The sequence below is a fragment of the Schistocerca americana genome, chromosome 2 (genome assembly GCF_021461395.2).
Source record: "Schistocerca americana isolate TAMUIC-IGC-003095 chromosome 2, iqSchAmer2.1, whole genome shotgun sequence".
Taxonomy (NCBI): Eukaryota; Metazoa; Arthropoda; class Insecta; order Orthoptera; family Acrididae; genus Schistocerca; species Schistocerca americana.
Window position 1 is genome coordinate 982,392,280 of NC_060120.1, and position 24,434 is coordinate 982,416,713.

The window sequence follows — 24,434 nt, forward strand, 5'->3', positions numbered from 1 at the left end:
AAGTGCTATTGATAAGAGATTTCAGATTCATTCCGTATTTCCGGATTTCATGAAGGCTTTTGACAGTGTACCACACACGCGGCTTATAGTGAAATTGCGTGCTTATTAAATATGGTCTCAGTTATATGACTGGATTCGTGATTTCCTGTCACAGAGGTCACAGTTCGTAGTAACTGACGGAAAGTCATCGAGTAAAACAGAAGCGATTTCTGGCGTTCCCCAAGGTAGTGTTGTAGGACCTTTGCTGTTCCTTATTTATATAAACGATTTGGGGGCGATCTGCACAGCCGTCTTAGGTTGTTTGCAGATGACACTGTCGTTTATCTACTAATAAAGTTATCAGAAGATCAAAACAAATTGCAAAACGAATTAGAAAAGATATCTGTATGGTGCGAAAATTGGCAGTTGAGCCTAAATAACGAAAAGTGTCACGTAATCCATAGGAGTGCTGAAAGGAATCCATTAAACTTCGGGTACATAATAAATTAGTTAAAGCTATAGTTAGTAAATTCAACAAAATACTAGGAATTACAATTACGAACAACTTAAATTCGGAGGAAAACATAGAAAATGTTGTGGAGAAGGCTAAACAGAGACTGCGTTTTATTGGCAGGACACTTAGAAAATGTAACAGATCTACTAAGGAAATGCCTACACTACGCTCGTCTGCCCTCTTTTAGAATACTGGTGTGCAGTGTGTGATCCTTATCAGATATGATTCACACAGTACGTCGAGAAAGTTCAAAGAAAGGGAGCACGTTGTGTATTATCGCGAAAAAGGGGAGAGAGTGTCACTGAAATGATATAGGATCTGGGCTGGAAATCATTAAAAGAGTAGCATTTTTGGTTGCGACAGAATCTTCTCACGAAATTTCAATCACCAACTTTCTCCTCTGAATGCGAAAATATTTTGTTGACAGAGATCTACATAGGGAGAAACGATCATCATGATAAAATAAGGGAAAGACTTAGGTGTTCGTTCTTTCCGCGCGCTATAAGAGATCGGAATAATAATCGTGAAGGTAGTTCGATGAACGCTCTGCCAGGCACTTACATTTTATTTGCAGAGTATCCATGAAGATGTAGAAGTGGGGATTTTCTCGTACGATCATTTCACGATTGTACCAGTGAATATCAGGAATACGGAAAAACATCAAATCTCTGACATCGCAGTGGCCGGAAAAAGACCCTGCAAGAATGGGACCGACGATGACAGGAGAATTGTTCATCGTGAGGAAAGCGAAACTCTTCCGCAAATTGCTGCAGATTTCAATGCTGGGCGAGCAACAAGTGTCAGCATGCGAACCATTCTACGAAACATCATCGATATGGGCGTTCGGAGCCGAAGGCCCATTCATGTACCCTAGACAACTCCACAGCACGAAGCTTTACGCCTCGCCTGGGCCCGTCAACACCAACATTGAACTGTTGATGTCTGGAAACATGTTGTTTGGTCGGACGAGTCTCGTTTCAAATTGAATCGAAGGGTGGACGTGTAGGGGTATGGAGACAACCTCATGAATCCATGGATCTTGATGTCAGCAGAGGACTGTCCAAGATGGTGGAGGCTCTGTAGTGGCGTGGGGCGTGTCCAGTTGGTGTGATATGGGACCCTTGATACGTCTAGATACGACTCTGATAGGTGACACGTACTGAAGCATCCTGTCTGATCATCTGCATCCATTCATGTCCATTGTGCATTCCGACGGACTTGGGCAATGCCAGCAGGACAATGCGACACACCGCACGCCCAGAATTGCTACAGAGTGGCTCCAGGAACATTCTACTGAGTTTAAACACTTCCGCTGGCCACCAAACTCCCCAGACGTGAACATTATTGAGCGTACTTGGGATGCCTTGCAACGGCCGGCCGGAGTGGCCGAGCGGTTAAAGGCGCTACAGTCTGGAACCGCACGACCGCTACGGTCGCAGGTTCGAATCCTGCCTCGGGCATGGATGTGTGTGATGTCTTTAGGTTAGTTAGGTTTAAGTAGTTCTAAGTTCTAGGGGACTTATGACCACAGCAGTTGAGTCCCATAGTGCTCAGAGCCATTTGAACCATTTGAACCTTGCAACGTGCTGTTCAGAGGAGATCTGCACTCTCTCGTACTCTTACGGGTTTATGGACAGCCCTGCAGGATCCGTGGTGTCAATTTCCCCCAGCACTACTTCAGACATTAGTCGAGTCCATGCCAATTCGTGCTCGGCACTTCCGCGTGCTCGCGGGGGCCCTACACGATGTTAGGCAGGTGTACCAGTTTCTTTGGCTCTTCAGTGTATGAAGAACGAGTAATTTTTTATTCTTAAAATTTGTATTTCATTGAAATACTGCGATATTAAAGAGAATGTGAAAAGCGATCAGTGTATTTGTACATGATCTTGTTAGAAATTTTTTGTTGCTTTAGGGTGCAAGACAGCTGAGATCATAAGCGCACGTGTCATGACTATTTTAAGTCAATTATGAATGAATTTGAAGTTGATAACACTGAGAGCCTAAACGACTGTGGTAAAGGGATACCTAAAAACGATCACCTCCCCTTTGAGGAGGTTGCTCAAACAGTCGAAAATTAAATTTCCTTCGCCATAGCATTACGACGAATAAAAACTAAAACGCGATCTACAGCTCGTGCCGTATTTGTTAAAATGTCTGATAATTCAGACGGCAAACATAAATTAAAAACGTAAACGGTTATAAAATCGGCATTGGGTCAGAAAATGGTGCACTGTCAGTGCTTGGTTGTAGTAAGGACAGTGCGTTGCGGGGTTCTCTCTCAACAAATGACAGTGACTGAAACGACAGTGCCCAATATGCAGCCGAGCTAGAAGTATGTCCTCACGACGAGAGGGGCGAGAGGAAGTCGTTTAAGCCGTTGAGAGGTGTTTAATTTTCCCAAGTTTGTTCCCATATGAGGTCTTGTTAGAAATAACCTAACTGGGTCGATGACTGTTTATTTAGCCCCAGAAGAATTCGTTTTACTTCTGAATTTTGTGGATGCGTAGAATGTGGTTCAGTCTAGCCGCTAAATTATGTACGAGGATGGTTTGAAAAGCTCTCGGAATCAGCACGAGAGGTCAGCGCTAGCGCAATTAGTTGTTCACGTGATATACACTCCTGGAAATGGAAAAAAGAACACATTGACACGGGTGTGTCAGACCCACCATACTTGCTCCGGACACTGCGAGAGGGCTGTACAAGCAATGATCACACGCACGGCACAGCGGACACACCAGGAACCGCGGTGTTGACCGTCGAATGGCGCTAGCTGCGCAGCATTTGTGCACCGCCGCCGTCAGTGTCAGCCAGTTTGCCGTGGCATACGGAGCTCCATCGCAGTCTTTAACACTGGTAGCATGCCGCGACAGCGTGGACGTGAACCGTATGTGCAGTTGACGGACTTTGAGCGAGGGCGTATAGTGGGCATGCGGGAGGCCGGGTGGACGTACCGCCGAATTGCTCAACACGTGGGGCGTGAGGTCTCCACAGTACATCGATGTTGTCACTAGTGGTCGGCGGAAGGTGCACGTGCCCGTCGACCTGGGACCGGACCGCAGCGACGCACGAATGCACGCCAAGACCGTAGGATCCTACGCAGTGCCGTAGGGGACCGCACCGCCACTTCCCAGCAAATTAGGGACACTGTTGCTCCTGGGGTATCGGCGAGGACCATTCGCAACCGTCTCCATGAAGCTGGGCTACGGTCCCGCACACCGTTAGGCCGTCTTCCGCTCACGCCCAACATTGTGCAGCCCGCCTCCAGTGGTGTCGCGACAGGCGTGAATGGAGGGACGAATGGAGACGTGTCGTCTTCAGCGATGAGAGTCGCTTCTGCCTTGGTGCCAATGATGGTCGTATGCGTGTTTGGCACCGTGCAGGTGAGCGCCACAATCAGGACTGCATACGACCGAGGCACACAGGGCCAACACCCGGCATCATGGTGTGGGGAGCGATTTCCTACACTGGCCGTACACCACTGGTGATCGTCGAGGGGACACTGAATAGTGCACGGTACATCCAAACCGTCATCGAACCCATCGTTCTACCATTCCTAGACCGGCAAGGGAACTTGCTGTTCCAACAGGACAATGCACGTCCGCATGTATCCCGTGCCACCCAACGTGCTCTAGAAGGTGTAAGTCAACTACCCTGGCCAGCAAGATCTCCGGATCTGTCCCCCATTGAGCATGTTTGGGACTGGATGAAGCGTCGTCTCACGCGGTCTGCACGTCCAGCACGAACGCTGGTCCAACTGAGGCGCCAGGTGGAAATGGCATGGCAAGCCGTTCCACAGGACTACATCCAGCATCTCTACGATCGTCTCCATGGGAGAATAGCAGCCTGCATTGCTGCGAAAGGTGGATATACACTGTACTAGTGCCGACATTGTGCATGCTCTGTTGCCTGTGTCTATGTGCCTGTGGTTCTGTCAGTGTGATCATGTGATGTATCTGACCCCAGGAATGTGTCAATAAAGTTTCCCCTTCCTGGGACAATGAATTCACGGTGTTCTTATTTCAATTTCCAGGAGTGTACATTGAACTGTTGCCTGTAAACACATGCGACGTCAGTGCCTTGGAAGAGAGGTGTGGAGGTGACGTGGCTCTTGCTGTTCCCGCGTAGTGATTTTCGAAGATGAAAAAAATCGAGATTCGAGCCGTGATAAAGTACTTCGTAAAAATAAAACGTCGTGTGGCGAGGGCCTCCTGGCGGGTAGACCTGATCGCCTTTTGCAAGTCTTTTGAGGTGACACCACTTCTGCGACTTGCGCGTCGAGTACTTCGTAAAGAAAGGTATGAAAGCAAAGGACATTCATATCGATTTGCAGAATACACTGGAAGACTCTGCTCCTTCATATTCAACTGTTTTCGAGAGGACAAATGAATTTAAATTTGGTCGGGAGAGCTTAGATGATGATCCGCACAGTGGTCGGCCAAGATGTGTCACGACTCCAGAACTCATTGCAAAAGTGCACAAAAGGGACATGGAGGATCGCCGAGTGAAAGTGCATGAGATTGCTCACGCTTGTCAGCTGTCATCTGAAAGGGTATACCACATCTTAACTGAATAATTAGAAATGAAAAAAAATATCTGCAGGATCTTGACGCTGGATCAAAAACGCCTGAGAATGGACATTTCGGAAAAAAATGTTTGACCGTTTTAGGAAAAACGAACAAGATTTTTTGCACCGGTTTGTGACCACAGATGAAACTTGGGCGCACTGATATACCCCAGAGACAAAACAACAGTCAAAGCAGTGGAAACATGCTGATTCTCCGCCACCAAAGAAAGCGAAGACAATTCCTTGGACAGGAAAGGTCATGGTGTCAGTGTTCTGGGATGCGAAGGGGATCCTGTTCGTAAATTATCTCCCCACTGGGCAAACAATTACTGGAGAATACTGTGCTAACCTCCTGGACAAATTGCAACAAAAGATACGCTAAAAAGGCCAGGTTTAGCGAGGAAGAAAGTCATCTTCCATCAAGACAATGCGCTCCTGCACACATTTGCCGTCGCCATGGCAAAATTACACGAGCTAAGGTATGAATTGTTGCCACACCAGCCTTGTTCACCTGATACGGCTCCGTCAGACTTCTGTCTCTTCCCAAAAATGAAAATTTTTCTTTGTGGACGAAGATTCACTTCAAACGAAGAATTGATAGCCGGAGTTCAAATGATTCAAATGGCTCTGAGCACTATGGGACTTAACTTCTGTGGTCATCAGTCCCCTAGAACTTAGAACTACTTAAACCTAACTAACCTAAGGACATCACACACATCCATGCCCGAGGCAGGATTCGAACCTGCGACCGTAGCAGTCCCGCGGTTCCGGACTGCGCGCCTAGAACCACTAGACCACCGCGGCCGGCTAGCCGGAGTTGGCAACTATTTTGCAGCCCTGGAGGAAACTCGTTTTCGAGATAGGATCAAGGCACTGGAACATCGTTTGATCAAGTGCATTAATCTACAAGTAGACTACATTAAAAAATAAAAAAAGTTTCAGCGATGTAAGTACTTTTTTTCTATTCAGTTCCGAGAGCTTTTCAAACCACCTTCGTAAATAAAAAACAGTTCTGTTACTAATCCCATAAACACTGTAAGGGTAGGCTATATACATCCTTTCACTTATCCCTGTAATCATTAACAACCAAGTTACTGCTCTTGAAAGTGTGACAGCATGAGTAACTACGATGTAAACATAGACCGCGTGGTTCGACAGCTGTCACATTCAACTTGCTCTTACCGCGAAGCTTAGCCCAACAGCGAACAAGCAGCTTCAGTTCTGTTGTTCAGCGCTCACAAAATAACTGCGGAATCCGCGATTAACGCGCGACCGTATCAAACTAGCGGTATGTCGACTCGCTTTGAAAATACCACTGCATACGCGTTTGTAACATACCCCCTCAAAAGACACGCAAAAACTCTACAACTGCAGCAGCATTAATTTAAAAGAAAGAGATAATTTAAGTAAAAGAAAAATACTTATAACTAATGGTGGGGTAACAAAGCTACATTGAACAATTCTGTTACTAATCCCATAACACTGTGAGGGTAGGCTATATACATCCGTTCACTTATCCCTGTAATCATCATAAATGTAGTTCAGTTCAAGCATTTTCATTTACGTAGCAAAAGTTAAGAAAGGAAAAGACAGAGCCTTTAGGTCCAGGTATTAAAGCAAAATCAATAGAGCAGTACTGCATTTGTCAGGACACATAAAACTCCAGTGATCCCTCCTATATAGTTGTTTCATACAGCTTTTCAAAGTTGGGTTTCGCTGCAAGCGGGCCACAGTCACATCTTGATAGACCTGTGATATACGCAGATCGCATGGATACGGTGATATTAGTAACCCCAGATCACAGCAGTGCAGACAGCTGTACCAGACAACTGTGCTAGGAAGTACCACGATAGTCCCCTCGCAGTCAAGAAATATCTCACCGATTATTGCGCGACTGGATATTGTAAATCACACAGCCACCCGTTGAGGATGGAGAGACTTCTTGATAGCGAAATGCGGATTCTCAGTGCCCCAAATGCGCCAATTTTGCTTATTGACGAACCCATAAAAATGAAAGTAGGTTTCGTCACTAAACCAAACCATACTAATTTTCATCGTGCCCCGCGGCCAGTAGTGCACGTTCTAAAGCAAACCGTTCGTGAAGGTTTTGGAAAGCGACTTTGATTTGGACAAGATGTGGTTCATGCAAGACGGAGCTCTACCCCATGGAAGCACGAGTGTTTCATGTCCTGGAGCACCGCATTCTGGCTCTGCAGTATCCAGAGGCCACTGGCTTGGGGCTCGATTAGCGGCCATGTTCTCCGGATCAGGGCATATACGACTCCTTTTTGTGGGGCTGTATTAAAGACAAGGTGTACAGTAATAGCCAAAAAACCATTGCTGAACTGAAAACAGCCGTTCAGAAGGTCATCGACAGCATCGATGTTCCGACACTTCCGCGGGTCATGTAGAATTTCACTATTCGTCAGCGGTACATCATCGCCAATGATGGCAGGCATATCGAACATGTCATAATCTAAGTCTGTGTATCTGTAGTGACGTCGTTTACATGTTGAATGGGGTGTGCGTACGCCGTAGTTTGTAATTAATTTGCGTTTTTTTCGTGTAGTTCAACAATTGTCAAACACAAGATAGGGCAAATCTTGCACACGCGCACCTTCTAACAGGACACGCCACGTGGTAACAGGCACATTAATGTCTCAGCAATGATGCACCATTTCTAATGCCATGTGTTTGTTGCTCGTTGCTGTCAGTATTGGTTTTAAAATAGCGCTGATCACTTTTCTCATTGTCAAAAATAACGCCATGTTTCAAAGCAATGCAAATTTTGCAAATAAAAGTGACTCGTTCTTTTAAAAGGAAGGTTTATTTAAAAAAGAAAAAAAATTAACACAGTTGCTGTTGCCAATTGATATTTCGGCCTTTTATCAGTAAAAAGTAAAAGCGCCTGCTATAACCGAAACCAAACAAATACCGAGAAATACCGCTTATTCAGAACTAAAATAGCGGTATCGGTAATAATCGGTCGGATTTTCCCGTCCGTACGCAGAAGGCAGCCCGTGAGCGGGGAATAGCGGCACTTCGAGGAACTGACGGAGCGCCAGGTCCCGTCATCAGCTTCCGTTGGGCGCTTCCTGCACTCTTATCACAGTAGCGACGTGTAAGGAGTTCTGTTTACCGTCACACGGGGGCAGACGTTCTAACTTCGCGCCCGTGCAATGAAAGCGGACGGCCGCCGGGAACACGCAGCATACTGAGGTACGTCGCACGGCAGCAGCGCCGCACACACGCATGCATGCAAATTAGGTGTGACTTATCCTGTGCCCAACGGATCGCGACAGTTTCTTGCAACTGGCAAAATTACGTCTCACAATGTGCACTGGCGAGTGTAAGAAGTAAGATGTAGTCTTCAGAGACGCGAAACTACAGGAGCTTTTCCTTCGGATTACAATCTAGCTAAACCAACTTACGGAACGCTCTGCTACTATGTTCGCAGGTTCGAATCAAGCCTCGGGCATGGATGTGTGTAACGTCCTTAGTTAGGTTTGGTTCAAATGGCTCTGAGCACTATGGGACTTAACAGCTATGGTCATCAGTCCCCTAGAACTTAGAACTACCTAAACCTAACTAACCTAAGGACATCACACAACACCCAGTCATCACGAGGCAGAGAAAATCCCTGACCCCGCCGGGAATTGAACGCTACCGCACGACCACGAGCTGCGGACTTAGTTAGGTTTAAGTAGTTCTAAGTCTATGGGACTGATGACCTCAGATGTCAAGTCCCATAGTGTTCAGAGCCATTTTTTAAATCAACTTATGTGAACATGCCAGCAACTACGGCCCCTACTAATCCAGACTGTGTACTAAAAATAAATTATTTTAAGTTACAAGTTACAGAATAGTGTCTTAGGTTGGGCCTTGTCCCGCTATCTCTACCGTGACCGCAACGTCGTCGTTAGACGGTAATACCATTTAATGAAAAGCTGTCAGAAACGTGATGATAATTTCAGAACTACCCCAATGGAAGCTTATAGTGTGTAAGCAGCAACTGTTTAGAGTGTGCCACAGAGGTGTAGGGGCTATCGAGACGAACGATTTGATATTGGGCGCTCACAGTCAATCAAGCTGGGAAATAACCTCAAATTGACCGTCAAAATCTACCAGAGCTATAATAGCGCATGCCCACCGCACGAAATCTTCTCTTTCACTTACGCCACAGACTTAGTGAGCTATTAGGTTGACTTTTTAATCGAATCACTCGCGTGAGAGTACACTCCGTCTTCAGGCCACGAGTGGCCTACCGGGACCATCCGACCGCCGTGTCATCCTCAGTGGAGGATGCGGATAGGAGGGGCGTGGGGTCAGCATACCGCTCTCCCGGTCGTTATGATGGTATTCTTGACCGAAGCCGCTATTATTCGGTCGAGTAGTTCCTCAATTGGCATCACGAGACTGTGTGCAGAGAGTAATGATTGAAAAAAGACTTTTGTAAGCGCTGTGCAAAAACCAATTACGTTTGCCACTTAAACACTATAACGACAGTAATTTAGTGTTAAGAGGGCCACAGGAACAAAACGATTAAATTGTTGATTTTATGCTGTTGATATTCACAATATTGTGTGGTAAAATTATACAGACGTCAATTTTACATTCTGTAATAGCAATAACAAGGAATTCCTAACACTGAAGCACGATTTTTGCCAAAATCTCTCACAACGCGCATAACTGTTGCGTAGGTTGCTTCTGTAGGCCAGTTTGAGGCTGCTTCCCCGGTTGAAAAACCACACGTGTCCTGTGTCATTGTGCTCGTCTCGACTTTACCTTCAGCGCTTTGCTACGTTGTAAACAATCATCCTTTCCATCTTGAGTACAGGGTGCTCCTGGAGGTATGGTCAGTATTCGTCGATGTGACAGGAACGATCGTTCGAAGGAAAAAAGTCAATAAACATGGGCTCTAAACCGCCTACATGAAGAACTATGAGCGCTTCCTCATCTTCGGTACTGTAAAGCAAATCTCTTCTACTGCAAGCTCTTTGCTTTCCACATTTTGTGAAATGGTGGTATGGACTAAAACAAGAAAAAGTGTCCGGTAAGCATACGCTCTGAAGAGCATAAGAGCTATGGGCACTTGTTCATCTCCGCTACTGTAAAACGTATCTTTTTTACTGAACATGCTCATAGCTCTTAAGGTATAACTTTTTCGAGCCCATAACCACTAAAGATTTTTTTTCTTGTTGCAGGCGATACTAACTCCTCTCAAAATATGGAAAGCAAAGAACATGCAGTAGAAGAGATTTGTTTCACACTACAGATGAAGAAATACTCATAGCTCTTACGGTGTGCATTGTAGAGACCGTGTTTACTGGACTTTTTTTCCTTCGAATGATAACCCTTGTCGTGTCATTGAATACTGACCATTCCTCCGGGAAAAGAATACTGACCATTCCTCAAGCGAATATTGTCCTTAATAGAAAACTCTCGTGTCTCAAGAATAGGTTAATGTTTTATAGAATACTAAAAAATTCTAATAAAATCAGTTTTAAGTCATACTAATTTAAATAGATATACAGGGTGATTCAAAAAGAATACCACAACTTTAAAAATGTGTATTTAATGAAATAAACATAATATAACCTTCTGTTATACTTCATTACAAAGAGTATTTAAAAAGGTTTTTTTTCACTCAAAAACAAGTTCAGAGATGTTCAATATGGCCCCCTCCAGACACTCGAGCAATATCAACCCGATACTCCAACTCGTTCCACACTCTCTGTATCATATCAGGTGTAACAGTTTGGATAGCTGCTGTTATTTCTCGTTTCAAATCATCAATGGTGGCTGGGAGAGGTGGCCGAAACACCATATCCTTAACATACCCCCATAAGAAAAAATCGCAGGGGGTAAGATCAGGGCTTCTTGGAGGCCAGTGATGAAGTGCTCTGTCACGGGCTGCCTGGCGGCCGATCCATCGCCTCGGGTAGTTGACGCTCAGGTTTCATAACTAACCTTTTTCGTAGGACTCTCCATACAGTTGATTGTGGAATTTGCAGCTCTCTGCTAGCTCTGCGAGTCGATTTTCCTGGGCTGCGAACAAATGCTTGCTGGATGCGTGCTACATTTTCATCACTCTTTCTCGGCCGTCCAGAACTTTTCCCTTTGCACAAACACCCATTCTCTGTAAACTGTTTATACCAACGTTTAATACACCACCTATCAGGAGGTTTAACACCATACTTCGTTCGAAATGCACGCTGAATAACTGTCGTCGACTCACTTCTGCCGTACTCAATAACACAAAAAGCTTTCTGTTGAGCGGTCACCATCTTAGCATCAACTGACGGTGACGCCTAGTCAACAGCGCCTCAAGCAAACAAATGTACAACTAAATGAAACTTTATAGCTCCCTTAATTCGCCGACAGATAGTGCTTAGCTCTGCCTTTTGTCGTTGCAGAGTTTTAAATTCCTAAAGTTGTGGTATTCTTTTTGAATCACCCTGTATTAATTCCTAAATTAACGTAACAAAATCTGCTCCAAATTATTATCCGGTAACTTTAAGGTATTTATGACCTAATTCAATAGCTGGCCGGAATGGCCGTGCGGTTCTAGGCTCTACAGTCTGGAACCGAGCAACCGCTCCGGTCGCAGGTTCGAATCCTGCCTCGGGCATGGCTGTGTGTGATGTCCTTAGGTTAGTTAGCTCTGAGTTCTAGGCGACTGATGACCTCATAAATTAAGTCGCATAGTGCTCAGAGCCATTTTTTGAGCCTAATTCAATAAGGTATCGGATTTTGTTCAAAATGTTCAAATGTGTGTGAAATCTTATGGGACTTAACTGCTAAGGTCATCAGTCCCTAAGCTTACACACTATTTAACCTAAATTATCCTAAGGACAAACACACACACCCATGCCCGAGGGAGGACTCGAACCTCCGCCGGGACCAACCGCACAGTCCATGACTGTAGCGCCTCAGTCCGCTCGGCTAATCCCACGCGGCTCGGATTTTGTAAAACATCTGTTGTCCTCAGGGTTTAGAACATCTTAATACCATTTCCGTTTTCAGTTAGGTTCACTACATTGCAATATTTTGTACCTGTCATCTCGAAAATGTAAACAGGACGTTATTATTCAATAATCTTGACAACATATGTTTATAGAAGAAAAATCCGCTTTCGTTGCCAATAACTTTCTTAATTTATTCTACGACCGGTCTCTAAACTGGCTTCATCGCCAGGTGTCACCAATGTCACGAAACAATTCTGGGAACAAATGTGTGGCGGTCGGGACAGTCAGTCATGGGAGATCACAAACACTCCAAATGAGCGCATGGGGGAGTAGGACCAGCAACCATAGCGCTCTTTACAGTCTTCTATTAGGAGTAGCCCAACTAGTGACGAGCGTGTCAGCACTACCAATAGAGACGCCAGTTGAGTAGCAAGTTGTTTGATTCCGATCCGTCAATCAACTCGAATGAGAGTGTCCGCACGTTCTAACAATGCTGGAGTCATAGCTGTGTGCCGCTAGCCGACATACGAGAGATTGGATGGGTTTGCTCCACCTTGTTGCCATGATGACAGACGCCACGTCAAACGACTCACAGTGCTTTTGTTCACTGCCAGGTCTCCGTAGACATTGTGCAAGCGCCTATGAATATCTGAGATTCCCTGGTTTTCCGCCAAAAGAAACTCAATGACAGCTCTCTGCTAGGAACGCACCCCCGTTACAGATGCCACATTGAAGGCTACTTACAGCGCCGCCACCTATTGGATCTTCGTGAAACTATAGGGGCTGAAGCGAGAGATGTCCCACAACAAATTCCGCATTTTTTTTTCAACCGAAGCTGGCCGAGAAAAAAATTATGTTATGTTACTTATTGAACGTCCTTCGTATTTATATCTTATGAGGACTTTCGCGCAAGCGTTAGAAACCGAAGCATGAAATGGACAAATTATAAAGTTTGTGTCGTTCGTGTTCGCTCTGAATTTAGTTGTATACCAAGAACTCAAATGGAAAACCATTACCAAGGAAAGAAGGAAAAACTGAAAACTGAAAAGTGGAAGGAGTATACAGAGGGGCTGTACAAGGGAAATGGAAGGAGATGGAGATGAAGTGAGATGGGAGATTCGATACGATACAGCGAGAAGAATTTGACAGATCACTGAAAGATGTAAGTCGAAACAAGGTCCCTGGAGTAAACGACATTCTCTCGCAACTAATGATATCCTTGGAATAGCCAGTCATGAGAAAACTATTTGACCTGGTGGGCATCATGTATGAAACAGGAATAATACCCTCGGACCTGTCCAAAAGAACAGACACCACGAGAAATCCGCAGCTGTGATACAGAATATGTAAACTGAAGGTGGAGAGGAGAGAAAGGGGTGGGAAGTCAAGGGGAAGAACTAATGATATCAGCTGCACCGGGACTTGCGGAATCAGCGGTGACGAGTGCCGGAGGAGTCGACCGCGGAATCTTTTGCTTTCTAGGCAGTGCCAGTAACCACTGCGCCATCCGGACACAGTGTTTATCGCAAATGCGCTGACTGTCTCAGCACGCTACCCTGGCAGAGCCACACTCCCACCTATCGGATAGATGGCGCTAGGTAGGAGTGTGGGTCGGCATTGGCACTGCCTAGAAAGCAAAAGATCCCGGGTTCGAGTCCCAGTCTGGCACATACTTCCACTGATTGCCCCTAATTCCGCATGAAGTCCCGGTGCAGCTGATATCATTAGTTTCTTCCCTTCACTTTCTTTTCTCCCCCATTCTACTTTCAATTTGCATACTAAGCTTAATGAGTCATTTTTGCAAAATACTGACACGAATTATTTCGAGAACAATGAAAAAGCTTGTAGGAGATCTCTCGGAAGATTAGGATGGGCTCTGGAGGAATGCAGGAACATGCGAGGCTCTACTGACCCTACAACTTTGCTTGGAAGATAAGAAAAGGCAGAGCTACATTTACAGCATTTGTAGACTCAGAGAATTGACTAGACTACATACACTCTTCGAAATTCTGAAGGTAGCAGGGATCGAACTCGGAGAGAGAAGGTTATTCACAACTTGCAAAGAAACCAGACGGCAGCTAGAGTCGAAGGACGTGAAAGGGAAATAGTGGTTGAGAAGCGAATGAGAACAGGTCCTAGTCTATCCTCGATGTCACTGAGCAAGGACTACAGGAAACCAAGGCCCATTTTGGAAATGGAATTTAAGATTATGCAGAGAAAAGAAAAACTTTGAGATTAGCCAATGACAATGTAATTCTGTCAGAGACTGCAAAGGTCCTCGAAGAGCTGCTGAATGAAATGGACATCGTCTCGAAAGGAGAACATAAGACGAACATCAACAAAAGCAAAACAAGTATAATGGAATGTGTTCGAAATAAATCAGGTGATGTTTTATTGATAGCAGAATCGATTTTCGATCACATGGTGATCATCTTCAGTGCTGTACAAATTAAACTCAGACACTGGAATCAAGTTATCAATAACCAAAACTGAGACGCGATCACAATATTATTGTTATTGTGATCGCTTCTCAGTTTTGTTATTGATAACTTGATACCAGTGTCTGAGTTTAATTTGTACAGCACTAAAGATGATCACCAAGCGATCGAAAATCGATTCTGCTATCAATAAAACATCAATATTACGACCAACGCTGACCTTTTTAATTTAACAAATATGGTCGTTGTGCACACAGCACTCCATGGAGTCGCCAATCAAAAACGCCTTTGTTTTAATGATGTCCACTCCAAATCCTGAATCTTGTTAGTGACACTCTCTCCCCTATTTTGAGATAATGCAATACGTACTGCTCTTCTTTGAAGTTTGTCGATGTACTCCGTTAATCTGATCTCGTAAGGGTCTCAGACCGCGCAGCAGTACTCCAAAAGAGGACGGACAAGCGTAGTGTAGGCAGTCTCTTTAGCAGATCTGTTCCATTTTCTACGTGTTCTGCCAATAAAACACAGTATCTGGTTTGCCTTCCCCATAAAATTTTCTATGTGTTCTTTCCATTTGAAGTTGTTCGTAATAGTAATTCCTAGATTTTTGTTGATTTTGCGGCCTTCAGATTTGCCTGATTCATCGTGTAACCGAATTTAACGGATTCCTTTTAGCGCTCATTTGGATTACCCCACACTTTTCGTTATTTAGGGTCAATTGGCAATTTTTGCATCATTCAGATATCGTTTCTAAATCATTTTCCGATTTGTTATGATGTTCTGATGACTTTACTAGACGATAAACGACAGCGACATCTGCAACAACGTAGTACTTCTGCTCAGATTGTCTCCTAAATCATTTATATAGATTAGAAACAGCAGAGGGCCTATAACATTAGCTTGGGGAACGCCAGAAATCACTTCTGTTTTGCTCGATGACTTTCCGTCAATTACTACGCACTGTGACCTCTGTGACAGGAAATCACGAATCCAATTACATAACTAAGACGATATTCCATAATCACGCAATTTCATTACACGTCGCATGCGTGGTACAGTATCTGAAGCCTTCTGGAACTCTATAAATAAGGAATCAATCTCTTTTGTTTAGTTTTGTGTTCAATATACAAATAAAAAATATTATGAAACTAGGCAGTGTACTAATAGATATGATTTACAACTTACCAAGATAATCTTATGAATAAAGAATATTTTATTAAACATGAGTTATCTGTAACATGAGGTTCTCCAAACTGTCACGAATTCGTAAGACATTAAATTTGTTTGACATAGAAATGTCTTGTTTCATAGACTAGTCCCTTGTTATACGCAAATTGTGCGGAAATGTGTCAGTGGGAGTATACATATAAAGATATCCATATAGAAATTTATTCTAAAACTCGGTTCGAACGGGCCTTGGAAGGCCCAACGGGACCGACTGGCCGCCATGTCATCCTCAGCCCACAGGCGTCACTGGATGCGGAAATGGAGAGGCGTGTGGTCGGCACACCGCTCTCCCGGCCGTATGTCAGTTTCCGAGACCGGAGCCGCTACTTCTCAATCAAGTAGCTCCTCAGTTTGCCTCACAAGGGCTGAGTGCACCCCGCTTACCAACAGCGCTCGGCAGACCGGATGGTCACCCATCCAAGTGCTAGCCCAACCCGACAGAGCTTAACTTCGGTGATCTGACGGGAACCGGCGTCAGCACTGCGGCGAGGCTGTTGGACTAGCAAATTATTCATGTCTCAATTTTATTAATAAAATCTGTCAACAGAGGGAGAATAATGTAGGAATTATCAAGCATGCACTTCTGCAATATCTTCAGTTTTCCATCATTAGGCCTATGGGGTACTGAAAGTAGTAAGAAGACTTATGATGGAGAAGTTTTATTAAGATTTCGTGACTGATTTTCGATCTGTCTGCTTAGCGATCTATCGAAAAAGAAGCAAAATGCTTGTCCCAGCGATAATGTAACCGACAAAGCATTTGCTCTGAACCCCAACTTTATGAGTGTAATGTCATTCATGTGAAAGTAGCGAAAGTTTTCAAAATGTTTGCGAAGCGTATAACCTGGTGCAGACTTGGGTATCAGCCCGGTTTTCTTTTAGTGTAATATGGTAAACTGCCTAAAAACGCATCCAGGCTGGCTGGCACACCAATCCTCGTCGTTAATCCCCCAGATGGATTCGATTCGGGGCCGGCGAACCACCTTGTACCGGAAGCGCGGCGTTTTAGCTTGCACAGCTACTTTTTTTATGGAGTCTTCCTGGCACCCAAAGGAAGGTGTGGAGGGGGGGGGGGGGGGGGGGGGAGTAGAGCAGGTAGAGCAGGCAGGGGTCGCAACCTGAGGTCTGGCCACAATCCCGTTTCCTCCATCGAGAACGAAGGAAGGTGCAGGGAAAATGATGCACTTCAAGCAGACAAAGTTTATTTATTTATTCATTGATTTTTCTTCTTCTTTTTCTTTTTTATGTTTTATTTTATTACCATCGAACGTATCAGGAGACCGACGTAGCTGAGGAGAACAATCCATTGACCAGAGAATAATCAGTACCCAGTCAGGAAAATGCGTGGATCAACTTCGCATTGGGTAACACCTCAACTCAGGAGTGCGTTAAGAAAGACACTGCAAAGCAAATTAGAGAAAAATTGTCTGTATTTGGGACTGCACAATGTCGTCCATTACGGAAGCGCCAAAAATCGAGGACATTTTTCTCGCTATCAGCAAACAAGTAGTGAACTGCGTGTCTACAGACCCACTTCACGGAGTTCGTCTTCGTTTGTGCGACGTATCTCGAGTCTGGATAGAGGAGCAGGTCAGGAGGTATCTGATGGGGAGTCGTACCTGTAGTTATTGGTAGCATCTGTCTCACCAAGAACCAGAGACCTACCGCCGCTCGTCTGTGTCCAGAACATCATAGCCGACGCATAGTGGAGCGTCTGCAAAGTGAATCGCGTGAAGGAGTGACCATTGACCGTAAGATACCATCCAGACCGGACGGCAGTTGCAAGGTAAGGAGCGCACACCGATTGCCAAACGGCACGCCAGTCGACCTGGGAACACTTCACTTCAACCACATCCGGTGAGCTGTTCCGCTGAAAAAAGCCACAGGTTGCCTTCTTGGCCATCAAGCACGTTGGCAGTTTCGCAAAACGGACGTAGCTCAGTTCAAGGAAAAAATGGTGGAAGCAAATGATGGGCGGGACGTCCGAAAGCTGAACAGGGGCAGATAGAGGGCGTGGTGCAAGGGCCTCCAGCAACAGGTCAGTCAGGCGCATGGGACAACGGCGCCACAACATCATCGGAGAGCTAATCTGGGCAGGTCAAACACCTAACTACCCTTACTATAGAAATTGCTCTTTATAAAAATTTTGCATAAGACTTTTCATCTTTGACAATTTTTTGACTCAGTTCTACTATTATTACAAAATTATACACATAAACAAATAGTAATACAATTATAAAAAATTACTAGATGTTTTGATTTTAAGTTTAGTTAGACACATTCAGGCAATGTTAGCCAGTAGTATCGGTGTAAAGTTCACTTTGTATATCCTGTGTGTTAAATGAAGCCTGGCCTCAGGCTGGGCCTCGCTAGCTGAGACGGGCAGCCAGAACAAGGAGTAGGTAACAGCACTAGAGTGAGACACTGAGAGCCGTCCAAAAATGTGCTCCTACTGCTGGAATAGCTGAGACTTGGCGACATCACAGAAAGTCTTTGGCAACTCAGTGATCGTCAACTTACTTCTAGGAATGGAGCTGAAGTATACTTCTAAATTCACTATATGTATTTTTTTTAAAGTTTGATGAAACATTCTTATGTAATAAGTGGTAATGAGTACGGAAATTTAATTTTTTGACCATAAGCTGATCATTTTACGATTAAATTTTCTTTTCATTATGTGAGCAATCTACCTTTCTTTTCTCTTTTGGTCGCTAGTGCAGCAGTGAGAGAAAGGTCGTATCATCGATGTCTCACGAGCCGTGCGCTTTAATGCTCGTTTGCTGTTATGAATGTACTTCTGGCCATACGACCGATTCTCGCTGGAAACTTTATATACGTATATCAAGTCGGTTATTTTTGCTTCGTTCCCTAACACATCTGAAACCGATAGCATTGGAATCTTAAGCGAACCTCTGAGTGCGTACTGCTGTTTTTGTATTGACTGGGCAAGCAGCTTTCGATAATCACCAGATGACTGATGGAATGTGCTACATTTAATCAATCCTCCGTTGCTCCGGCGGATGACACTCGTTGTCCACATGATTTTTCCGCTCTCCTTTTGTCTGATTGGACTGGATTGAGTTCGCTCCATTTTCAGTACCTTTCCGTTAACTTTTCATCGGTTAGCTTCAGCCACCACTGGATTTTAGTTCCGCAGGGTTGCACTCTTGTCGAAACATTATTATAGTTTGGAGGACACTGGTCATTCGCACGAGCATTACTGTTACAATGTGAATCAAAGTAAGTGTATGTTACTTAACTTCTTTCCTAAATCCACTCCTATTTTCATGTGAGTAATTTTAGGCGCATAGAAATCAGTTACAGTCTTTATCTAGAATACTTGTCTACGAAAAGCAAATATTCTGTATACTTTTAGTTTGTGAAATAAATGTCAAAGGTAAAAAAAAACCTAGGGCAGAGTTTAGCAAAGATGTGCATGAGTTGCTGGAGTGGTTCAATGAGCTGAGTGATGAAGACCCTGACAGTGATATTAGCGACTCAGAGAACCAGGATTATGTGCATGAAAGTGGTCATGATTCAGAAACAGAACAATAAGTGTCAGAAAATGATGAATATAAGTCACAGGGAATAACTAATTCAAGAGGACCTATTTCTTTTAGAAAAAATTGGAAGAGATAAATGTAGGAAAAGTAATTATCCTACCGCAGTTAGAACGAGATCTTATAATACTATTTCGCGGTCACCTGGGCGCAAAAATGAAGCTCATATAACAAAGACAAAAACGATTGTGAAGCCATTTTCGGATGAAAATAAAATACGCATTATTGCAACGTATACTAGTATTTACAACAATGAAAGTCCTTGTAACTTATCTAGTGAAAGGAATGCTAAAGAAACAAATGTTATAAAGATCAGTGCTTTCATTGGTTTGTAACATCTGCACGTATCTCTGAGAATTTCTAGAAAGAGTTTATCGAAGTTGTGGGATGAATCAAAGTCCAATGAACATGAATCGTGATACTTATGCATGAATGAAAGTCCTTGCATTTCTGGGTGCACTTGAGATGTCTGATGTTCGATAATATCGTTGACAGAGGTGTTTTTTGAAGAAATAATGACAAGTTGGCCGTTGTCGTGGAGGTACTAGTACTATTTTTGAAAAGTTAACAAATGTAATTATCACCTAGAGTATATCTTACTGTATTTGCATATTAAGTGCATTATATTGATATTTAAATATCACACTTCTAAAATCATTCATATATACCTTTCAAAACGTCTAACTGTAGTGGATGACACTTGTCATCGGCGTGAGTGATAGTATCAGGAAATATTGCGCGAGTAGCGGAAGGTTAATTATTACTATGTTATTATCATTATTGTTACTATTAGTCATATGTATACAAGATTTTTATCTCACTTATTTTCAGTATGCTTTTAATGTGGTGCTGGAAAGACGGAAGCATTGAAAGTTCGCCACATGCAGTATCCGCATTTAGCCTGTTCATTTAATCTTCAGAACAAAACACCTAATCAGAAAAGTTGATAATGGACATTGGTAATGTAAATAGAAATCTACAACCACTTCTGACGGTTTCTAGTTGTAGCTGCAAAGACTACCATTTCACACCACGTTCCTCAACAATTTAAATTGTGCAGGGTGTACCATAATTAGTAGCGTAAACGCATACAGTTGAAAGTACACGATACTAGAAGCAAAAAAGTCTCAGTACACATTGGGTTGAAAATGCATACCTTAAGAGCTACGAACAATTTTTCATCTTCGATACTCTGAAGCAAATCTCTTCTACTGTAGGCTCTTTGCTTTCCATATTTTGGGAAATGGTAATGTGCACCAAAACAAGAAAAAAAAGTCTAGTAAACATGTGTTCTAAAATGCATACGTTAAGAGCTATGAGCACGTGCTCATCTTCGTTACTTGGAAACACAACTCTTCTAATGAACAATTGCTCATAACTTTTAAGGTACGCATTTTAGAGCAGATTTTTACTGGACATTTTTTCTTGTTTTGGTCCATACTACTAGTTTCCAAAATGTGGAAAGCAAAGAGTTTGCAGTGGAAGAGATTTGTTTCACAGTATCGAAGATGAAAAATTGCTCGTAGCTCTTAAGGTATGTATTTTCGACCCTATGTTTACTGAGACTTTTTTCCTTCTTGTATCGTGTACTTTCAACTGTATGCGTTTACGTCATTAATTATGATACACCCTGTATATAGTATGTGCTGGAACTAGTAAAAAGACATGAATACGTTTCCTTGAATAACTAGAATGGTTTACTGTGGTTTCATTTACGTGGTTCTGGGAACGAATTTGTAGAGCAGTACTTTGCTCCGATCATTTTATAATTTTTGGTTAAAATGTGATTTCTCTTAACGGAACGAGATGTGAGAGCTTCAGTGAATTTAAATAGCTAGGAACCGAACGTGGTACGAAAGCTGGATGGTCTCGTCTGTTTACAACCATTGTCGGCTGCCCTATTGTTAATGTGAGCGTTTCTCATGACGTTATGAGAATCTTTCTAATGTTTACAATGAGAGAGCTATGTGAGCTTCGGTCAGAACGCAGACGTTGGAGAATTCCGCTTTTAGTCACATAGGGGACTAAACTAGCGCCAACTCATGAGTGCTTCAACATGCCATTCAAAAAAACAATACCGACAATGAAATGTATAGGTTTTAAACAATTTCAGGGACCGCTGGGTACTCGCAGAATCGAGGAGTTGGTGGAGGTGCTAGTGGCCAGAGGACCGCAATACATGGTGATTCATTTCGGTAACCAGTTTCTCAAAAGAGACATTCGGTTCCACAGGGTTTGATCAAGTTAATTTTGAGACTGAAAAGTTTAAACGAACTCAAAATCATGTTCGTGTGTTTGGGCAATGAGTTTCACTACCAGATTCCGACTTCCGATGTCGAGTATTGTGATTTAGCACAGAAGCGCGTTACCTTACGGCTGCAGCTTCTGGTATTGATAGATGGTCGGCTGTTTTGTCCTTCAGAGTGTGGTGTTTAGAGACTTAGAAGAAGATGGCAGTATTAATCGAAGGCAGTCTTATACAGCAAATGGCTAGATTTGGGAGATAGTGGTCATTATCGAGCTTGTGAAGTGGGAATAAATCATGTAACTTCTTAAGGACGAACTAGTTTGTTTCTCGTTACTGTTGGCCGTATTTATTTCCTGAAACTGCTGATGACAATGCAAGGCATTACTTGGGGGTTAAATGGAGACTAGTAGCAATCTATGTTTCTGGCTCGATGGTAAAAATTTGGTACATAACTAAATACAATCAGATTGCTCCAGAATTGATGAATGTTCTTCTATCGCTTGGCAAGCTGAGGCTAGAGACCCTTATCTACAACTTTTTCTTATTAGCGAAATGGAATTTTATCAGGATCTGCCGATATCTTAACGCATAACGATATAATTGTAACATTTTCTGCCCATCTGTAATGCTCAATTTGCGTCCCGAGGTTTTTCCGTGAGGCGTTGTGTACAAACGCCACTCCAAGTTACAATTTTTTATTTTTATTTATCATTTTCATTAAGCCTTCAGTAATTTGCATGCAACGCACATGAAGCAACTGTGTGGCAGGTCCAGTGCTCTCTTTTCGGTACAGTCATTTGACTATTCAAACAGTCATTTGACTATGCACAGTGGTTACTGCAAGAGGCCACAAGAGATAACTGCTCTGTGTGGCTATTAGTCCGGATAAAAATTAATAATACGATAATGCAAACATCAGAACACACGTTGTTAGAGATGATATAGTCATTACGCTTGGAAATTCAAATTTATTACAATAAATGACATTTCAGAAAGTTTCAGTTTGAAACTATATGACTATAATTTTTGGAATGGCAGGGATCTGGAACTCTAGAACTATTGTTCCTGTTAATTAACTACGAATGATCTTAAATATGGTTTCAATCACAAGGAGCAAAGCGTGCATACGTTTAAACTAGAAATGACGTGGGATAAAGCTTTGCGTTAGACGGATATTCGAACTCAGCACCTAATAGGAGTGTTCACTAAGCACAATCAAATTTTAGAAATTGTAATTTTTCACCAGTAGTGAGATGACAAACTGAATCGACGAGACGAAAAAGTTTTGTCTTACGGGGATCGAACCCAGCAGCTATCGTTGTTGACTTCTAGTCAAGAGTAGATTTTAAATTTCGGTCTATTTCATCAGTAGCTAGATGTGCACATGTCTGAATTGGAAATGACATGAAAGAAATTTCTGTGCTGACTGGGAGTCGAACCCTGCACTTATCATCGCTGTTGACTACCTAGAAATAGACATTTACTGTCTAATTCTTTTTCGACATTAACTAGGAGTGACATGTTTGAACTTGAAATGATGTGATAAAAATTCTGTGTCTGATTGGGAGTTGAAATCGATGTCCACCGTTATTGTCCACAAATCACGGAGAGTCGACAGAAATCATAATAATTAGTCACCTGTAGTTTGATGTGCGCATGCTACGACTTGAAATGACAGGACGTAAACTTTTGTGTGAAACGTGGATTCCAATCCAGACACGAGCCTTTCGTGGAGACCCTGAGTAGTTGGGGATTTTGGGAAAGCAATGAAACGATGGAGTTGTATCGTCTCGTAGGGGACAAATCCAGCGGAAGGGGAGATATTAGTTCGAATACTACTCTGGCACCAATATTTTCAACAGCTCAAAATCAAATACAGTAAGGAATAGAAGCTCTGTGCCCTTACATGAGGACAGGTTAGTTAATAAAACAATCTCTCTTTTAAGAAAAGTTACGGGAGACACGGTTTCGATCTGGTGCGACTTCCGCCCAACCTACACAGACTCTCCTATTGGTAGAGAAGGTCCGTCGTATTTAATGCGGATTTGGAGTCACGGTGTAACGTTACGTTCTTCAGATGGCGTTAAAAAAGGTGAAGAGGGTTTGTCTGTATCGTTAAACCGGTTGCCTAATATGAGAATCTTAATACAGATTTTAAATATACGCAGCTAGAATCATTCCAACAGACCACCAACTTACACATAAATTTGATTCACGATTTTGGCGTAAAGAAAGAGGCTCTACATTGAACGAGGGTGATTACAACCTGTTCGAAACATTCACTTCCCTTGTCGTCCACAATGATATTCACTAGCTGCCTTGGCTACGGAATACATGATTTTGCCTTGATTTTGTAATCACTGAAACAAATTCACATAACAGCCAGCTGCACTGACTGGCAGCATGGTGGGACGCGGAAATTTCCGATGGAAGTGTTGCTTTCCACTTGTGATTCTGTTCTGGTGTATTTAATTATGGTCGGCTCATAGGTATGGCACAGTGCAAAAAACAAAGATCAGTCATCGACATACTCTCATCTTATGTTTTTACACCACGTTTCGTTTCACGTAACTGCATAGGCAAGGGAGTTGTGACTTTTTCTCATGCAGCATTTTATATCAAGATTATTGATGTTTATAATCCATGAAGGGCAAATCTCACTGATAAAAGTAGATTGTTGAATAACTTTAAGGAGATTTTGTTTGGCGTACTGTTAACACACTGACGGAAAAAATTGCAACATCAAAAAATAATTAATATAGAGTAATGAAATTTCGGAAATATATCTGGGTAATATATTTAAGTGATTAACATTGCAAAATCATAGGTTCATGTAAGAGCGATATTAGCCATTGCAAGTGTGAAATTCTGGTACATTGACGAGCGGTGTAACCGCCAGAATTTTGATTGCAAGCCTGCAAACGTGCTTGCGTTGTG

General features: G+C 43.1%; 1 protein-coding gene across 1 annotated transcript in view; it reads left to right on the forward strand.

Annotated features, from left to right (window-relative positions):
* The first annotated feature begins 8,185 nt into the window (after positions 1 to 8,185).
* Positions 8,186 to 24,434, forward strand: part of LOC124594588 — a 265,908-nt gene continuing 249,659 nt past the window's right edge. Inside the window, exon 1 of the mRNA XM_047132961.1 lies at positions 8,186 to 8,278. The gene's annotated coding sequence lies outside the window, so the exon portion shown is untranslated. The remainder of the gene's footprint in view (positions 8,279 to 24,434) is intronic.